At 38.2% G+C, this 18,864-nt stretch overlaps 1 protein-coding gene and 1 long non-coding RNA gene across 8 annotated transcripts in view; one reads left to right on the top strand and one right to left on the bottom strand.

Annotated features, from left to right (window-relative positions):
- LOC109030130 (Crustacean cardioactive peptide receptor) overlaps positions 1-18,864 on the top strand; it is a 538,683-nt gene that overhangs the window by 395,878 nt on the left and 123,941 nt on the right. The gene's annotated exons all lie outside the window — the stretch shown is intronic.
- Positions 4,557-15,364, bottom strand: LOC140224964 (uncharacterized). Its single transcript, XR_011900181.1, has 3 exons — positions 15,039-15,364; positions 13,468-13,582; positions 4,557-6,151 (listed from the first exon to the last, which is right to left on the bottom strand). It is a non-coding gene; the product is annotated as an uncharacterized lncRNA (long non-coding RNA).

The following is an 18,864-nucleotide window of genomic DNA, read 5'->3' on the forward strand; positions in this document are numbered from 1 at the left end:
TTAGAAGCAGCTTGTGTGCAGATGAAACAGAATGAATACGCACAGTAGTTTTTTACTTCTTTAAAAAGGAAGGATTGATTTATGCACCGTTTGTCCTAAGAAGTTTTGTAATTACAAAGGCCGCATATCGACGGTGAAACTACCAAACCACGTAATCTCGTTTGCGGTGCTTAAAAATCTACGCTCGCATTTTATTTTTTTGAAGTAGACCAAATCAATATCATTCCTTGAAATTTTCACAGAATTTTCTCCGCACGAAGAGGAAAAATCACAGAAATTTTCAAGGACGGGACGTTAAGTAGTTTTTCATTTAAAAAATGAAGTATGACAGGAAGTCTGCGACGTCGCAAACCGAGATACGTGGTTTGGTAGTTTCACCGTCGATATGCTATTTCAATCCTTACACTTAGTCGTAGAAATAAAGATATCTTTACCTTTTTCTTTATCCTTGGAGACAAGGAATTTAAGAATTATCACAAATAATTTGCCTGAATCCATCTTTTTCAGATCCAGGACACTGTCCTGACTATTTCAAAATGTCAGTGAATAACTTATTTGAAACCATTTAATTCAATTGCGTTCAAAATTTGATTGTGACGTTTTGATGATAAAGCACGCTCACAGGAGTATCTGATACATTGAGATACATAGGCGCGTTATAAATGTATCAATTTTCTCATTACAAGTTAGCTCATCTCTTAAACTTGTATTAAAGTTTTATTAACGCGATATTGTCATTACATATGATCAATATAGAGTCTGGCACGTAGGGATAAATCTAAAATAATACTCTTGAAGGTCAATTAAAATTAATAATTTATTTGAATTAAAATAGACAGATTTTCAGGCCATAAGTTGGTGCTTTTTTTTTCTTCTGAATTTACCTGAGTATTATGATCAACATTCCATACCTGTGCTAAAATTCAAACCGGAAAGTCACTCTCTATTCATCACAAATGTATCCTATTAAATGGATATTTTGGGGATTGTGCTGTTCTTCCCCTCTGAAAAAGAGAATCACCGGCCCCGGTCAACATATCGATGGCTGAAGTACGAAATAAACCGTATCTTGATTACGGTGTTTCAAAATTTCCGTTCCTATTTTATTTTTTTTTAGAAGAACCAATGAAACAAGTTTTTCTCGAAATATTATTATGACTCAAAGCGTCGTTTCGTGTCGATATTGCCGAGTTGCGATCGCGCGGACAAAGTCGCCTTCAATGCTAAAGAATAGGCTACTTGACGTCCCCAGTGTTCGGAACATATGAATGTGCTATTATGCATGCATATGCATGCCATGTGCTTTGTGCTATGTGCTATGTGCTATGTGCATATGTTTTATATGAATGTGCAGTTCACGCTCTCAAAAATGGTCATAGACGGATCCAAAGGGGCCGTAGAGGCTCAAGCCCCCCTCGTTGACCCGAAAGAGCAGGGGAACGAAAGAGGGAAGGAAGGAAGAAGGAACGGAGAAAAGCGGGAGAAAAGCGGGAGAAAAGCGGGAGGGAAAGCGGAAGGAAGGAAGCTCAGATTTGTAAATTACTCATGACAGAATTGATTCAAACTGCATATTAGATGTTTTAAAATTTCAAAAATTGTCCAAGGGAAACCCTTCGGACCTCCCCTCCACCCCTCCTGTTCGAAGTGTCTGGATCCTCCGATTGAAAGGGTTCAAATAAAATTAAGGAAACACTTTTCCGCGCTAAAAGAGGACCGCCGTATGCGTTATTTTTAATTAATGACCCCTCCCGATTTAGTATTTTATTTTTGAGGGAGCGCACATGAAAACATGCACATTTTTCTTTGACATTTTCAGAAGGACTGGACTAAGTAAAAAAAATAGTATGCTTTAGCTGAAAGAGTCGAAGAGAGTGCATTTTCGAGCTTGCGGGTTTGTAAATTAGGGAATGAAATTTGGCAAAGTTCGAATGCTGCTACAACGCACTTCCGTCGCACGGATGCGTCGGAATGTCCGAGAAAAACTGGGTAAAAATGAGAAATTTTAGTTTAGGTATGCGGAAACTCAGAGGATCTAATGAAATTTAAGTCCTTTCTCATACCTTCCTCTGAAACAAGGGCATACCTCCATCTCCACGTGAACCGTGAGAAACATCATAATTATTTAAGGAAGATAATGTTCGTCTAAAAAGTTAGGTAAGTCCTTACATAATCAGAGTCGGGTGGATTTATACTCGTTAGTTGAGGACCGTAAGAATGAATGGGAACTACATATGAACATATCCATGCTAAAAGGAACTATATGCATAGGATTTGCGAGCAACATAGTTCCTTTCAGCATATTTACGTCCATATATAAAGCGCCAGTGACGTCAGCGGCGACGACGGTAACGTTTTCACAGAAAAAAATTTTAATTTAGAGTAACCTATAGTAAGAACTAATATCGCCAGCTAATAAAAAGCCAGCAGTTGCGGTTAAGCTTGCGGTTATTTGATTTTGTACAACTAAATCATATTGTTTATCAAAATAAAAATTTATAATATGATTTAAGTACATGAAATTTTTATATTTTAAAAATTGTGGCAGTTAAAAAGTTTTAATAAGTACTTTTTAAAAACTAGGATTAGACAACCTAGTATCAGAATGCTTTTTTACTTATTTAAGTAGTTAAAGAAAGATCTCCAAACTTAAAAAAATGATGGTAGTTCAAAATTACTAGATTCAGTAATTTTAGCATCTTCTGATACTGGCCAACACATTTCAGTCAATTCACGATGAACAATATGAAAATCAACAGCCCGTTTTTTTATTATTTCATTTTTTCTTTATTGGTCAATTTAAGTACATTACATTATAAAAGAACATTATACATTACATTATAAAAGAATATTAAACTACAAGTGACAAGGGTTAGAAATTTAAAATGGTGGGACCGTATTAAAGGAGAGAGAGAGAAGAGAACCGGAAACGCGATGAAAGCATACCATCGGCTAGGCAAGCTCGTTACGTGCATCTGTAAATTTCCATTTCCAAGTAAGTTGAAGTATAAATAAGTTGCTGCTTGATTCAGAAAATGAAGTCGTTTCAACGATGCTCAGAAATATTTATGAAATCGTTCATGCTTAGTAACACCATTTGCAGTATGAGAAAGAAAAGGATTTTAGCCAAGGTGTTATGGTTATCACTGCTTTATTTATTTTATAAACATTTTAAACGCTAAAGCTTTTCGGCTCGCTTTTCGCTAAAATAAATAAAGCAGTGATAACCATAACACCTTGGCTAAAATCCTTTTCTTTCTCATACCAGAAATATTTGGTATCGTCGCACTACTGCACAATCTCTGCACTCAATCATGAATTCAATGATTTTCAATTTTCCGACCAATTTTGAAAAAATTATGCAAATACGCTTTTGTTGGTTTTACAAATCAATACTCGCTCAAATTTGCTCATTTTCGTTCGTGTGACTATCTGCGAGAGATGAACAAAATGAGAGGACCGGCGAAGAAAAAAGCGCATGCGAAGCTTTTCATTTCATGCGTGAAAATGATCAAAACAGAATAAGTTTTATTCACTCACTACAGGTGCCCAGGAGAGGAGCATGTGACATTGGTCGAACTATATTTTGCAACGAAGACTTGCTATCTTTGATAGACACGTTCTTCTATGGCTGAGCCAGAAATGATAGTTCATTCTTGTAAATTTGAAATACATCATATAAAATACACCATAGAAAAATACACCAAAATACACCATAGAAACCCAAACTAATAATATACAGAAAATATACAAATTCTTGTATTTTAAATCGAATATTCGAGCAAGTTTGCGAAGAAACGTGGCACTTCTCCAAAATTGCAGAACTTTAAATAAAAAATTCAACGAGAAAAAAGAAGCAATGTAGTTGGAATTTCCAGTAATTTTCAATGGAATTGTTTCTAGTTTCACGCTTCAGTACGCGTAAATGAGCTAACTTTCGTTCGTCAAGATTACTTGCCTGTGAGAGATAAACCAAATTGGGAGGAGCGGCAGTGAGAACTAGAAGATCGCATGTGAAACTTTTCATTTTTATGCAAGAGAATGGTCAAAAACTATCAGTTAGTGTTTTATTCATTCATGAAAGGTGCTAAAAGGAGGAGCATGAGACATAATAGTTTGTCTATGCTATCGACCCCTGTGTAGGTATTACTACCAAAACCTGCACCTATTTGTCGGCGATTAGCCGAGGGTAAAACCCTCGTTTCCACCGTCCACCACGAGGAGGAACCGACATCAGACGGCAACGCTTCCACCGTCCAACTTACAACTCCCATGGCATTACGTTAATTTGAAATTCAAAATTTTGAAGAAATTTTGAAGAAATTGAGAAGAAATTTTAAAAGACAAAGGCATGGGGCTCATGCCTTTGTTTCACTCGAGATCGGATGCCCTATAGCCGGTCCGGACCGACCAGTTTCCTCCTTAAGATCTCTTCTCCGTTCTGCTTTTTTCACACGGACTCCCGCGCGAACGAAGCACAACGGATCTACTCAGTTCCTACGAGATCAGAGGTTTAGTCGAGTGAGATTTAGTAAGGATAACCAGTGACCTCTTCAAGATCTCATGCCATGAAGAGTTGGGTCGCCTCGAGGTCGCGCACCCTCACTCACAACAGTGAACAATTCGCCAATGACCGAATGCAGGGAACTCCTCTACCACCGTGCGATCCAGCAGTGAGACAACAAACTCGTAGCTGGATACTCTCTACAGAGATAGAGATTGCTGAAACTTTGTCCGGCTTGTTCGGCCCAGGAGAACAGAATACCCTGAGCCACGAGGCCCCGGAACTCTCGTGAAGTATTCGGCTCTCCTGCATCAAAACCTACTTCAATCTGCAACATCGCCCCAACCACCAGCCCGTTTGAGAGGCGTCCGACCCTCCGGTTCCGACTTTGCCTGGTCTAAAGTGTCCCGGGGGGGATGACGGCTTTAGACTTAATGCGCAAGCATCGGCAGATACCGGAGGTTGACCAGTACAGGATTGCCAGGCTTCGATCGGTCACCCCTGCAATTGGTCACTGACGAATCGCGCAAAGTCGGTCACAGATCGGGATTTTCAGACCACTGTGTACCGGTTGATCCTTGCACCTCGCGGTTCAAGGATATGGCCTAACTACTATCAGTGGTCCTCTGAAGATCATCGTTCCCCTCATGTTCCTCAGGTTCCGCTTGATCTCTTCCGTAAGCCAGGGATATGGGCTAACAACCAAGGTAATAACGTACCAAGGTTCCGCTTGATCCAAGGCTGCAATGGATATGGCCTAACATCCAAGGTGTAAACAGCCCTGCTGCGCGCGGAGCAGGGCACCGAGGAAGCGGTTGATCCATGCCCGAGCGTATTAGGGATATGGGCTAACAACCAAGGTAATAACGTACCAAGGATGCGCTTGATCCTAAATTGCTCGTTACGATGTGTGAAGAGATATGGGCTAACAACCAGAGGCGAGGGAGGGTGCAGAATCACAACAGTTTGCCGGCGTTTGGCACGGGTCAGAGACCCGTCCCAGGTCCACCACGAGGAGGCTCCGGCACCAGACCCTTTTGCTCACTCTTTTCTTCTCTTTTCTTCTCCTCTCTCTCTTCTTCTTTCTGCTCTTTGCTCTTCTTCTCTCTTTTGTTCTTCTCTCTCTTTTCTTCCTTTTCTTCTTTCTTTTCGCTTTTCTTCTCTTTTCTGCCTATTCTTCTTTCTCCTCTTTTCTGCCTGTTCTTCTTTCTCCTCTCCTTCTCATTTCTCTTCTCTATTCTCTTCTCTATTCTCTTCCCTCTTCTCCTCTTCTTCTCTTCTTCTTCTCTCCTCTTTTCTTCTTTTCTTCTCTCCTCTTTTCTTCTTTTCTTCTCTCCTCCATTCTTCTATTCTATTCTTCTCCTGTTTCGTCATTCTTTCTTTCCTCCCTCTCTCCCTCTCTCTCATCCGACTTTGATTTTGTTTTATTCTGTGAAAAATTTACCGAGAAAATCCAATTTTTAAGCATCAAAAAGTGAGTTTAAACTTTTTTCTGGATTAAGGCACCATGAAATTTTTAAACTTTAAACTCGTAATTTTTGAAATAGCCAGAACTACACTTACGCGCCTTGTCCTCCAAGCGCCTCAATTCATCTACCCTACTTTTGGAATCGCTCCTCCTCTTCAATGCCCTTTACTGCTCTCGGTAGCCTAAAAAAAACATTAAAGAGCGGACTCCGTATTCTCAGAAGTAAGGTTTGTGAAAGAAAAAAGTAAATGAAATGCAAATTTTAAAAGGAACGACGGCATATTGATATTTATGAAAGCTTTAAAGCTACAAGTAATCAATAAAAGAGAAAAATTCAACAAGACGGAGTTTAAGTATTAGTCGTAAAAAAAATCTCCTCAGGCAGATTTTTTTTTTTCATTCTGCAAATAAAACTATAGTATATCAGTAATGGAGGTTTTTGTGGTTCACTTGCCGAAGCACAGTTCCCTGGGCCTAAAATTAAGAGACTTCTACATTTTATCAAGCGCCTGCGGACTGATTATTGAAATTGATGGACAAAGCGATAAACCCAGCACACAAAAGGTAAATACAGCAATCCTACTGGTGGAGGCGGGTGGTTGCAATGGACAAAGGTGTTAAGTAATTTACGGCAACCTACGGGAGACTGTACAGTTGGTCCATCACCCCCCCCCCCCCCTTAATTTACAACAACTACCCGTTTTAACCAACAGGATCGCTCTATATTCCCTATATCTCTTTGTCTATAGCTGTATATCGATCAAAACCAATTATCAGCCTGCATGTCAGTTTGACCTACTTTTGACAAACCAGAGTTAAATGAGTCCTTAGGCTATTTGAGCGGAAGGAAAATTATTATTCATGTCGAAGTAACCCTCCATAACAATGTAATCGGGCCCCTTTTACCTAAAAATGTGACCAGATCTGTAAGAAAAGACCTTTCCCTCCAGGGGGAAAATTCCTTAACTCCCTGCAAATTCAAGGAGGAAAAAATTTAGAAATTTTGGTGGAAGTTTGATCCTCACTCTCAAAAATTGCCACGAAGTTTCAAGACTTTTAATTCCTAGGTTGTAGAACAATATGCTTCAAGTGTTTGAAAAAAGTCAAGAAAAATGTATTCCCAAAAGGAAAGATAGCTTTTTACAGATAATGGACTGCATTTTGCAGTTAGGGACTATAATTTCTGCCTCAGTTAAGACGTAAGTACCATTAGTATTCTATGCACATGACAGCGTGGCGATGAAATGAACTTTACTACTGTTATTAAATCGCTCTCATAGCGCTTCTGTGCGCTCTGCGACACCCAACCGCCACTGACAGCGATCTCGCCAGAGTTCCTCCGGCAGATTGCAATGAGATGAACTTCATTTTGCAGTTAGGAACTACAATTTCTAGTCCAGTCAAGGAACAACGTAAAGTACTTTCAGTTTCCGCATGCACTTAGGTGTTTTTACAGATGAGCCAGAAATTGCAGTCCCGAATCCCAAAAATTCCAAATTAAGTGCGATGTCGCCTCAGACCGCCCTCTGCCCATCCTCCTTCGGATTAAAGGCAAAATGGGAGTATAACAGTTTGATGTAACCCAACAAGGTTAACAGTCTACTTTCCACTAGGATGCATTTTTAGACCCCGATTCATCAAAAATTCCTCCCACCACAGACATGAGGCACTTTAGAATTACATGAAAAATAATCCAAAATCCAAATTGTTACATAACATTACTTTGCTCATGTGCCGCCCCCCCCCCCACCCTCGTCTGTGACTCTGGATGGTGCTGGCAAAGATTCTGCACCATACGACCTTTTCATGGATGAGCATTTCTAGAACATAAACCGCTGACATCATCGTATATCACTTCCAAATTCTGCTCATGGATATGCCAGTGGTGTTATCGCAAGGGCCCGTCATTGCGAGGTCAGTTGCGCTGGTCTCAAAATCGTGTTTCGATGCTTGATTCTTGTCGATCAGCTAAAAATATTAAGGCCCGTCCAAACAGCAACTTTTTACGTTCAGTATTAACCTAGATATCACACTTTGAAACATTCAGTGAATGACGTCATCCATCGCAGTAGTGACACCCTTGGTTTCTCCCACCTTGCTTTCATATCAGTCAAGGAAACACATTTCGACGGTGTAAGTCGGCAATCACATAACTCGGTTTGTGACGTCGCAGACTTCCTGTCATGCTTCACTTTTTAAACGGAAAACTGCTCAACGGCAATTCTTTAAAACTGCCGTGATTTTTCTTCTCTGCGCGAAGAAAATTCTGCAAGAACTTCAAGGAATGATGTCAATTTGTTCTCTTTTAGGTAAAAAAATAACATAGAGGCGGAGATTTTCAGACACCGCAAACGAGTTGTGTGATTGCCGACTTACACCGTCGATTTGCACCGGTTATTCAACGTTAACTCGAATGAAAGTAAGGTGGAAGCAACCAAGACTGGCACTACCGCGGTAGATGACGTCATGAACCAAATTTTTGAAAGTGCGATATCTCGGTTAATATTGAAAGTAGGAAGTTGCTGATGGACAGATCTTATCATTTCTGGCTAATCTAAAAGAATCAAGCATCAACACACGATTCTGTGACCAGCGCAACAGACCCATTGGTTAGCCTAGCAGTAATGCGAGATTTAGATACTTCGCACATAAGAGAACGTATTTTATATAAAAAAAAAAACTATTGTTTTTTATCAATCACAAGAAACCATCACTCAACGGACGAATTTAAATTAAGGAGAAATTATCAGCATTGTGACTTAGGTCCAGTCATGACTGATTTCGTGTGGGTTTCAATACCTATGGGTTATAATGAAGATAGTTCTTTTCGATTTCAATACGTTCGAAATGAGGCTAAACATGTAACAGCGTAAATCGTTGGCGTAACAGCAGAAGAGCCTCCCAAAAAAGGGCCTTTTTTGGCTCCTTCTTGGAAACCCGGGGATTTCATTCAAATGTGACATAAATGAAACCTTATGATGTCCCAAGTCTCCAGTAAGAATTTTAGCTTGAGTATACGTCTGGTTTCGGAGACACAACGTTGCAAAGTTTGCATAAGTATTTAAGCTTTAAAGTTTATTGTATTTTCAAGCATCTTCCTTAATGTAAACAAATCCATTGAATGTTTCATGATATCTTGTGACGTTTTATCAACAGTCAGTGTTATTATTGAATGCATTTTTCTATTGATACGCTAATTATGCCAATTTTGTCAATCCAACGTTGCAAAGTTGACATCACAGACCAGAAAAAATGATAATTTTGTTAGGTTTCTAAATTAAAAAACGAACTTAGTGACCACCAATAAGGTATGGTAATGGGGTTTGGCTAAAATTTCATGATAAAATTAGTCTTTTGTAAAATTTTTACCGCGAGTTTAAGTATAGATTTAACGATACAGCGTTGCAAAGTTAATGAATACAAGCTCTAAAATGACTATATTTTAAGTTCTGTGTTTAAAAAGCGACCTTCGGAGATATTTAATTTACAATTTGAGTAATAAAATAAACTATTTATGTTATCCATAGATTTGGGTTTGTATTCAAATGGGAATACTTTGATTGATGATGATACAGCGTTGCCAAGCTTAACATTTTGAACTCTATGATTTTTTTTTCCAGCTGCAGACGAAGTCAATGGGTATCATCCCTCATACCAAGTCAAAATATCAAGGTCTGATGTCAGTTCCAAGTGACAATTGGTATTTGCAAAAAAAAAAAAAAAAAAAAAAACTGCCGCCAAGTTTATTCATAAATGCATTTTATTGCCGAATTTGGCTAGCTAAGCTGTGTAGAACAAAATTACTGATTAGCTACAAGCCAAAATAAATAATATAACCTTGCCTGTCTTTACTTTTCATTGTTTACCTGCTGTTTCCTTGTCATCGCTGTTTCCACTCATCTTTCTTCATTAATTTTATTTTATTTTATTTTATTCTAAGATTTAGTCGCAAATAATTATGCCCAGTAAAAGCTCGCTAAGTCGAATCTGTAGGGACCGAAATAAAATTGGACTTAAGCGACATTTCGTCTTAACCGATTCTCCACTTAATTTATGGACTTATCTAGGGGACGAAAAAAATTCGACTTAATCGGCATTTCATTTTAATCATAGTTCGACTTAGCGACCTTTTACTGTAATTTCACATAGTCTGGTAAGGCTTTTTTTTATTGAGTTTTTGTTTTTTTTTGTGTAATGCTACGAAGGAGACCGCAGTTGGTAGGTCGAAACATTTGATTTGTTTTTTGTAAGTTTTATTTCTCCGATTTATATGTAGTTTGAATTTTTTTTATATTCTTTATTTTGGCTTGTAGCTCGATTATTGAATCAATAATGAAGTTTTATTCATAATACTCTCTGAGAAATGAAGTACGATAATTTTAAAATAAGGATACTTCCAGTAGTTATTTGATTTTGCTTACTTTTTATTTAAATTTAAATTTTTTTTCTTCATTTTTCTATGATTTTTTATTGTTAACTTTTTTGTGATTTTATTTTTGAATTTTGTATAGTTATTCATTTACTTCCTTCAAAATATTTTATTCAAGTGATGCCTCAGTATCAGTCCTGTTCTGCCTTCAAATGTGTAGAAAATGCCTCAACATGTTGCCAATTTTAGATTTTTATCCCCCAAAAATCGTACTTAAATCATTTTAAAATTCTCTCTTAAGGGGCGTCTGGATTTTTCATACATCCACACAACAGTGATTTAAGAATTTTAATTATGTTTTGAATTATTTTTTCTCTTTTAGTTTGTTTATTATTTTTTGTAAATTCAATTTACTTTGTACTTATTTATATTCCTTTAATTTTTCAAAATCTGCTATCCTCATGTTCGATATACTCAGTTTTTTAAGGCACAATGAATGTATTGTCTATATCAAGATTTATTTCTACTTAAAAAACCCAAACGCCTCCATATCCTATGTTTGTTTCTTTCGTTACACCTAAAAAAGGTTGAATTGGCAACTAAGTCTAGGCAGAATTTTTTATATTTTGAAAGCAACGCTAATGCTGAGTCATCCATTGTATTTCATACATCCTCTGGGATCACATTTTAAAATAAGATAACTATTGGAAGTATCCTTATTTTGAACTAATTTTACATAATCGAATGTGAAAATATAAGTAAATGAAATTGACAACAATGTTATTTTTAATACAAATTGTCACCCATGATTAACATAAATCCTCCACATTTTGCTGCACAATATTAACCATTGGCACTTATTGTAGCTTGTCTCCAATGAAATAACGAGAAGAAGTAGACATTTTCATGGATGAAATACGTAAACTTAGCAACGCTGTATTGTCCAAAATTATCGTATTCTGATATAAATTATACTATCCGTCTAAACTTTGCAACACTGTATTGCCCAAATTTATCGTATACTGATATAAATTATACTGTGCGTCTATAACAGTATTACTAATTGTTTATTTTATGCCTCAAATACAGCTACAGTACAAAACTATGAAAAATGGGTATTTTTAAAGGTCAAAAATGTAATTTTTGCAACGTTGCACTGCTATTGAGGGCTTATCCATAATTTGAAACTTTTACCAGGGATATTTTTAATTTTTCAGTTACGCGTGATGTAAGTAATGTAAAGTCTCTTTGAAGTTTGTTTTTTGGAAGAAATTCTTTTAAAATATGAGGATTTTTAGACTCAAACAAGCAAAATTTGCAACGCTGTATTTCCAAAACCAAACGTATACTCAAGCTAAAGCTCTCCGGGTTTCAAAAAAGGGCCACTTATTGAGAGGCTCTTAAGTCAATTTCCCTCACTCAATACGTTGTTTCCCACCACGAAAGAGCGTAACTACACTATTGTGGCCAAATTTCGACTCTCAAATTTGAATTTTATAGGAAAATCTTGGGCTTTAACTGAACGTTTCACTGATTTTTCTTCTGATCTCATGCAAAAACGGAAAAAAAAAAATCGGACACAAATTTCAGTCACATGCTTGTGAAAATATTAATTATTTGAGTCAATTTGCCAACCTTGGAATGGAGTTACGTTTCTTCGTCCGGGAAATCGTCGCTCGGTTGACATAGGAGCGTAACTACACTGAGAGATGAGCCGAGGAATGCGTTGAGTTCAACGGACTTCAGGGTTCATCGCGAAGTATAGTTAAGCCCTTATGTCAGCCGAGCGGCGAAATGACAAAAAATGAAGCTAAATCCTGTCGCAAAGAATGGAAATGTTGCATGTGTGAGGAATTTGCGATTTGACTGTTGATTCATACGTGAAAGTTCGCGAGAAACACGATGGTGCCACTGGTTTTCTCTGAAATCAACTTCCAAGCTCAAAAAAAGCTCTCAAGTTGAGGCCAAAATGGAGGGGATATCCCACGCTACCCTGAGAGTCCACCTCTACATCAGGACAAACTCTCCATGCCAAGATAGGGAGCAAATACATTGACAGGGCTGCCACTTTATTTGGGGACCCCACAACTGAAAACACGGCAACCCTGCTAATGTATTTGCTCCCCATCTTCGCATGGAGAGTTCGTCTTGATGTAGAGGTGGACTCTCAGGATAGCGTGGGATATCCCCTCCATTTTGCCTCAACTTTGAGAGCTTTTTGAGCTTGGGAGTTGATTTCAGAGAAAACCAGAGGCACTTTGGTAACTTTTACGTAATAATCGATGGTCAAATCACAAATTCCTCACACATGCAACATCAACATCTCCATTCAGTAAATACATTTATTCTGCAGAATCTGGGAAAATTTTTCCGACGATTTCAAGGCAGTATGTTCCATAGTTCCGCAGAGTTGCGAAAATAGAATATCAGGAAAAAACTAAGCAACGTGAAATGCAGTTAGGTTGATTCTACTTAAAATCGCCCGAATGATGACAGCGGCGATGATCAGTGGTAAGGAGAAATGAGGGGCTTGGAGGATAAAGAGCATAAGTACGGTTTTTGCTACTTCGAGAAATATGTGTTTGAAAGTTTCGAAACGACACGGATCCTTACGGTGGGAAGAGAGTTCGAACTGAAATTTCGATGCTTAAAAGATGAAATTTGGGAGGGAATTTTTCACAAAATATTTATTAAGACTAGTTACACTTGAATTATTAAAATCTCATCGTTTTTAAAAAAAAAGTGCACTTATGCGCCTTGCTCACCAAGCCCCTCAAAAATTTTAGCAGCCAATTTCAAAAATTGAAATTACTGGCAGTTCTGCCGTGCTAAGGGAGAACGCTGTATGAACATCCGAGAGTTGCCAAATTTCCCTTGATAGAACATGTGTTATAAACGACAATTATGCACATTTTTTTGAAATTTTTAGATATTTTAGATAAAATTGCGTACAAAATTGTGTAAAAAATTTGGGGGAAAATATTCACAATTTTCTCAGTAAATTCGATTTTCATCGAAGGAAACTTGGCAACACCTAAAGGCTCATACGGCGTTCTTCCTTAGCACGGCAGAGTTGTCGATTCATTAGAAGTTAATTATCGTAGTAAGTAGGAACTGGAGAGATCTTACCGTGATGAAGTGATGATCTGTGAGGTCAGGAACACGGAACAGCTCTGATGCGAAGTGAGGATTTCCATCTCCGTGCATCGCCTTGTCGGATGTTGGCGGGACTAAAAAATATTGGCTGCAAAGGAAAAATTAAACGCTTTTAGAGATAAATTCAACATAAAATTGTTACAAATTGTCTATTATACGGAATAAAGCCATTTTCAAGTAGCTCAGCTTGACAAGATATTGAAATAATGTTACGAATTAATGGAAAAAACTGCAATTTTTACCAAAAAATTACAATATCCCTACATAATTTATTCAATCATAATAGACTTTCAACGATTAAAACGTTTCTTATCGATGACTGAAGTGCAGAGCCCCGCGCCTCCGTCTGCGACTTTGCAGACTTCTCGTCATACTACATTTTTTCCTAGGGAAACAGATCTACCCAATTTCTTGAAGACTTCCGTGATTTTTCTTCTCTCTTTGCTGAGGATTTTGTATACATTTCGAGCTATGAAGTTTACTCGTTTCTCTTCAAAGAAATATAATAAAGGTGGAAAGTTTGTGATGCCGCAACAGAGATACATGGTTTTGCACTTTGGTCATCGACTTGTGAAGAAATTACGCAATTCGCAAATTCAAAAAAAATTGCAACATATTTCAATGAGCGGAATACCTTCAAATAGTAATTACACCATACACAATTGATGCGATATATCGCATAAATTAGTTCCATTTTTTCAGCTACTCGTCATTTTTTTTCGAATTTTGAGATTGCAATTCTGTTGTCAGGAGACTAAAGCACTCACTTACCAATTTTTACAAAGAAATTCAACGTAATAAAGACGTGGTTTTTTTAGAGAGAAAATATCGCATTCAATTCGCATATCGAATGCGATGTTTTCTCTCTAAAAAAACCACGTCTTTATTACGTTGAATTTCTTTGTAAAAATTGGTAAGTGAGTGCTTTAGTCACCTGACAACAGAATTGCAATTTCAAAATTCGAAAAAAATGACGTGTAGCTGAAAAAATGGAACCAATTGATGCGATATATCGCATGCCGTTCTGACACAAAATATGGCGTCCATTGAATCACCTTAAAAGCGAGTGAATTTCCTAATCAACATACTAAAGAGTATATACGTATGAGCATAATGATATCCTCAAATCAAATATCCTAGAAGTGTTACGGAAAAAAGGCTCTCATGTAATGACAGCAAACACGAGTAGCAAAATAGTAGCGAGTAGCAATCTCGAGAAAATTGCCCACAGGGACTCTCAAATTAGATATCTATAACCAAAGTGCGAAACCACATATCTTGGTCTGCGACGTCGCAGACCTCCTACCATACTTCATTATTTCTTTGTAAAATTGGTGAACTTATTCCCTGAAAACTCCTCTCGGTTAGTAGAATATTCTGTATAAATTTCAAGCCATTCAGTTGACTTATTTTTCCTCGAAAAAATAAAATGGTAGCAGAAATTTTAATTGTGATACGCGGTTTCGCACTTTAACCATAAATTTATACGTAACCACATTTTTCTCGGGGAAAAAAAAAATTATTGATGGCATCGAGCAACTTACCGAATCAACGCTGAGGAATATACTATGAGCAAAATCACTTCCGAAACGATATCCACAAACCAGATTTCATGGAAATATCATGGAGACAAGACTGCCGAAAATTCGCACAATAATAACCGACACAAGTGACACGATATATAGTAACTCCACTGATAGTATACACAGCAAACTACTGAACCGAACAGAAAAAGTAGAGGCTTGCAGACAAAAACTTTCGGTGGATAGAAATCTAGCGGAAAGTAATGTGGTTCAACTATTCACTGCAACTTCTGCATTCACTGGAAAATCCACTAAGAAAAATTATTATAATGAAGTACCGAACACGAAATTACGGTTTTTGCGTTTGGCCCAGATATTCCAGACCAAATTTTCATCAAAGACCAAAGTCTGTAATCGGTGTCAAACTCGCTCCTAATGTAAACAAACAAACGGCGACATAGTCCGGACATAAACAAAGCGGACCTCGTCGAGATGTTCCAGACTCAATTTCTCAGCGTTAGCGTTTCTTCACCTCGACAAAAGAACTTTCGTCCGCGTCCATCATTTATCCCTTTCGTAAAATCAGATATCAGTTACCCCGTTGATCTGTTCATGGTGATTGCAAGTGAAATTGCGGCGAGATACTCCGGACTCCTAATGTAAACAAAGCGGCCTGTGCCTGGTCGAGATGTTCCGGACTCATTTCTTCATCTCGACCAAAGAAGTTTCTTGTGCATTCAAAGTAGCATTTTCCAGCTCCATTGTTAGAGAAGAAACAAGTCATTTTGTTGTAAGTTAGGATAATATTTGTGTTGATTAAGTGGCTTGAGCATCGGACTACCTTGCTGCGCCTTGCATGGCTGCCTCTATCTCAAGATGATTGGACAAAAAGCTTACTGGTTGATGTGCGAATCTGAATCCTAAATCCCTAGTAACGGTAGTTGTGAAAACCAGACGGATGTACAATGCTAGGTAGATTGCTCCCCACTTACTTTCTCATGGATGTTCGCTGGTCTCTCCAAGGTTCTGGTTTTGCGTTGCGTTGAAGCCAATGCTTTAAGTTTAGCTATAACAACCAGGCTTTGGAGATACCAATCAACAATCCTAGCAGTCACCAAATTCTCCAGCAAACCCGCATAGTTGTCTATTAACAGCTGAAGAAGCCATGGAAACCGTATTTACCCATGACAACAAAATTTTTTCCGTCGGAACTCTGATACTGATAGTAAGTATGAGGGGGAACTATCTCCTTTAAGGCATGTTTCTGCATGAATTTTCTTGTTTTTTGGCATCAAACTAAGTAGAAGTCAAGGAAAATGAGGCAAGACTTTACAAGTAACCATGTAAGGTTCATCTGCTGAAAAAATAGAATAAAGTCTAAAATTCCTAAAGAACATCACCAAGATGGTTCTGCCACCAGCAGCTCATTTTTGAAGGCACGAATCAAATGGACCGCGTCATAGAATGAAGAGCCTAACGTAGTCTATTTATTCTATGACCGCGTACAGAAAGGAACCAAGCCACATCAGCTATTGCCAATTTTAACCAGGCAATTTAATTTTTTACAAGAAAATGTTTGTGCGGATCCCTTAGAAAATGTCCAGGAATTTGTTTCGTACTATGGAGAAAATTCACTGAAATTTGCACGAAAATCCGCACAACTGTTTTCATGTAAAAAATGAAATTAGCCAATTACATTTGGCAACAGCTGATGTGCCTTGGTTCCTTTCTGTTTAACGCGGTCCAAATACTGTGGTTATCTATTTTTCTCACGGTGCCCACTTTTTAGGTAAGAAACCTTGTCCTGTAATAATAATGGCATGGAATGGTGGGCTCTAATTGGTAACTTGACCATCCCCAATAAGTTATCGAAAGAATTTACTTCTTAAAAGATCCTTTGCAAATAAAGCCAAGTAAATATGCAGATAAAAGTCCCGTGTGATAGGTATGTGAAGTGTATTCAAAGGGAAGGGATGAAATGTTCAAAAGGTAACGTCCAAATTTGCAAAGTTGCAGAGGCTCTAGGCACAAATTGGACAAGGTGCCGCTAAGTAATGACTATATGCATTTTTTATTGTTATTAATTACGGAAAAGAGGAAAAGAGAATCAGGCCGAAGAATGCCATAATTCGAAAAGTGTAGGACTGTAGGGTTGTAGGAGCAGGAGCCGAACCTTCTTCGAGATTACGGACGGCAACCTGATTGGCTACGAAGATTGCCGAGCACGGCCGAAGGCCTACTCGCCGCTTGGTAGGTGTTGACGGCGGTTTGACAAACAGCAGTTTTTGGTGAAATGTGGTCCGGAATATCTGGGCCAATCTGTTCACTCCGAAATTACACTGCGCTTCAAATACATGATTATCACACGCGGCCGAGGGAAAAATATAATTTCCGAAAATATATAAAACGACATTTCACAACACTCAAATGTGGCAGCACAAAATCTAAATATGAACTTTTCCGATTTGTTTATTTTCTACACTCAAGCTCACACCCAACGGCTACTCAACTTCGACTGCCCGAACTACCAGAAGTTCCGAACCTTCGAGTTCTCCAAAGTTTTCCTTTTTCTTCTCGAAAACAAAAGAGTGGCTTCGATTTCCAAAATATCCCTACATTTGGGGATTCCCAGGTGAAAGTGGCTCAATCACATAAAAGAAAATACCTTTATTGACCTGAAAAGCAAGGAGGCACGCCGTAAGAACATTCAAGAGTTGCCAAATTTCCCTCGATATGATGTTTATTTTTGAGGAAAGTTATGAATATTTTTCAGATAAATTTTCCAGAACTTTGGATAAAATTGCAAAAAAAAAAATAACCGAAAAACTGGAAGATGAATATTTGGACTGCATTTTGCAATTTGGAACTATAAATTCTGGCCCCTGTGGAAAAACACTTATGTGCATAGGGAAACTAATGGCACATACGTTGTTTTTAAACCCGGCTAGAATCTATAGGTCCAAATTGCAAAATGTAGTCCATTTATAAATTTTCCCAGAAATTCGTGATTTACCGAGGCAACGCCTGCACGGCGTTTCTCCTTAGGATGGCAGAATTGGACTGCATTTTGCAATTTGGACCTATAAATTCTGGCTCGTCTGAAAAAACACTTATGTGCATAGGGAAACTAATGGCACATACGTTGTTTTTAAACCGGGCCGGAATTTATAGGTCCAAATTGCAAAATTCAGTCCAATTCGTCTCTCACTTTTTACCTCTTTCCTTTTTTGCTGAAAAGTAGTGAGGATCCGTTCATAAATTACGTAACCCATTTTTCCCGACGTTTTGACCTCTCCTTCTCCCTTTGTCATATAGATGTCACTTACCTCCAGGCAACCCCCCCCCCCCCAAAAAAAAAAAAAAATAATACGTAATCTCAAGAGTGCCTCCTTTTTTGCGTAAGTATGGGCCATAGCGAACCCTTGCTATAGGCGCATCACATACTAGGGGGCCCTGCCCCCTGACCGCTACGCGGCCCAACCCCCGGGAGGGCGCCTCGCGCCCTCAGGCTCGCTTTGCGGGCCCTATACGCATACGTATAGACAAATTGTGATGGGAATATGCCGCTTTCAGGGCTCATTGGTGGTGCCTTCAGGAGTAATTTTGGAAGGGGCAACACTCCGAGGCTCGTGACTGAAGCGAGGTGGCGGCCGTTGAAGTCCACCGTTTTGGTTTTTTTCAAAGCGCTGTCCTTCAGTTTCTTTTGCAATACGTTCATAATCAATTCCATGGTTCTGATTTGGATCGATTTTTTTTCAAGAAAGGCAATTTCCAGGAGAACAATTTTATTCCAAATCAATTTTCTTATTAGACTTATATTTTGTTTATAAATGGAGAATTTGCATTC

Source organism: Bemisia tabaci, chromosome 7 (genome assembly GCF_918797505.1).
Source record: "Bemisia tabaci chromosome 7, PGI_BMITA_v3".
In the NCBI taxonomy this organism is placed as follows: domain Eukaryota; kingdom Metazoa; phylum Arthropoda; class Insecta; order Hemiptera; family Aleyrodidae; genus Bemisia; species Bemisia tabaci.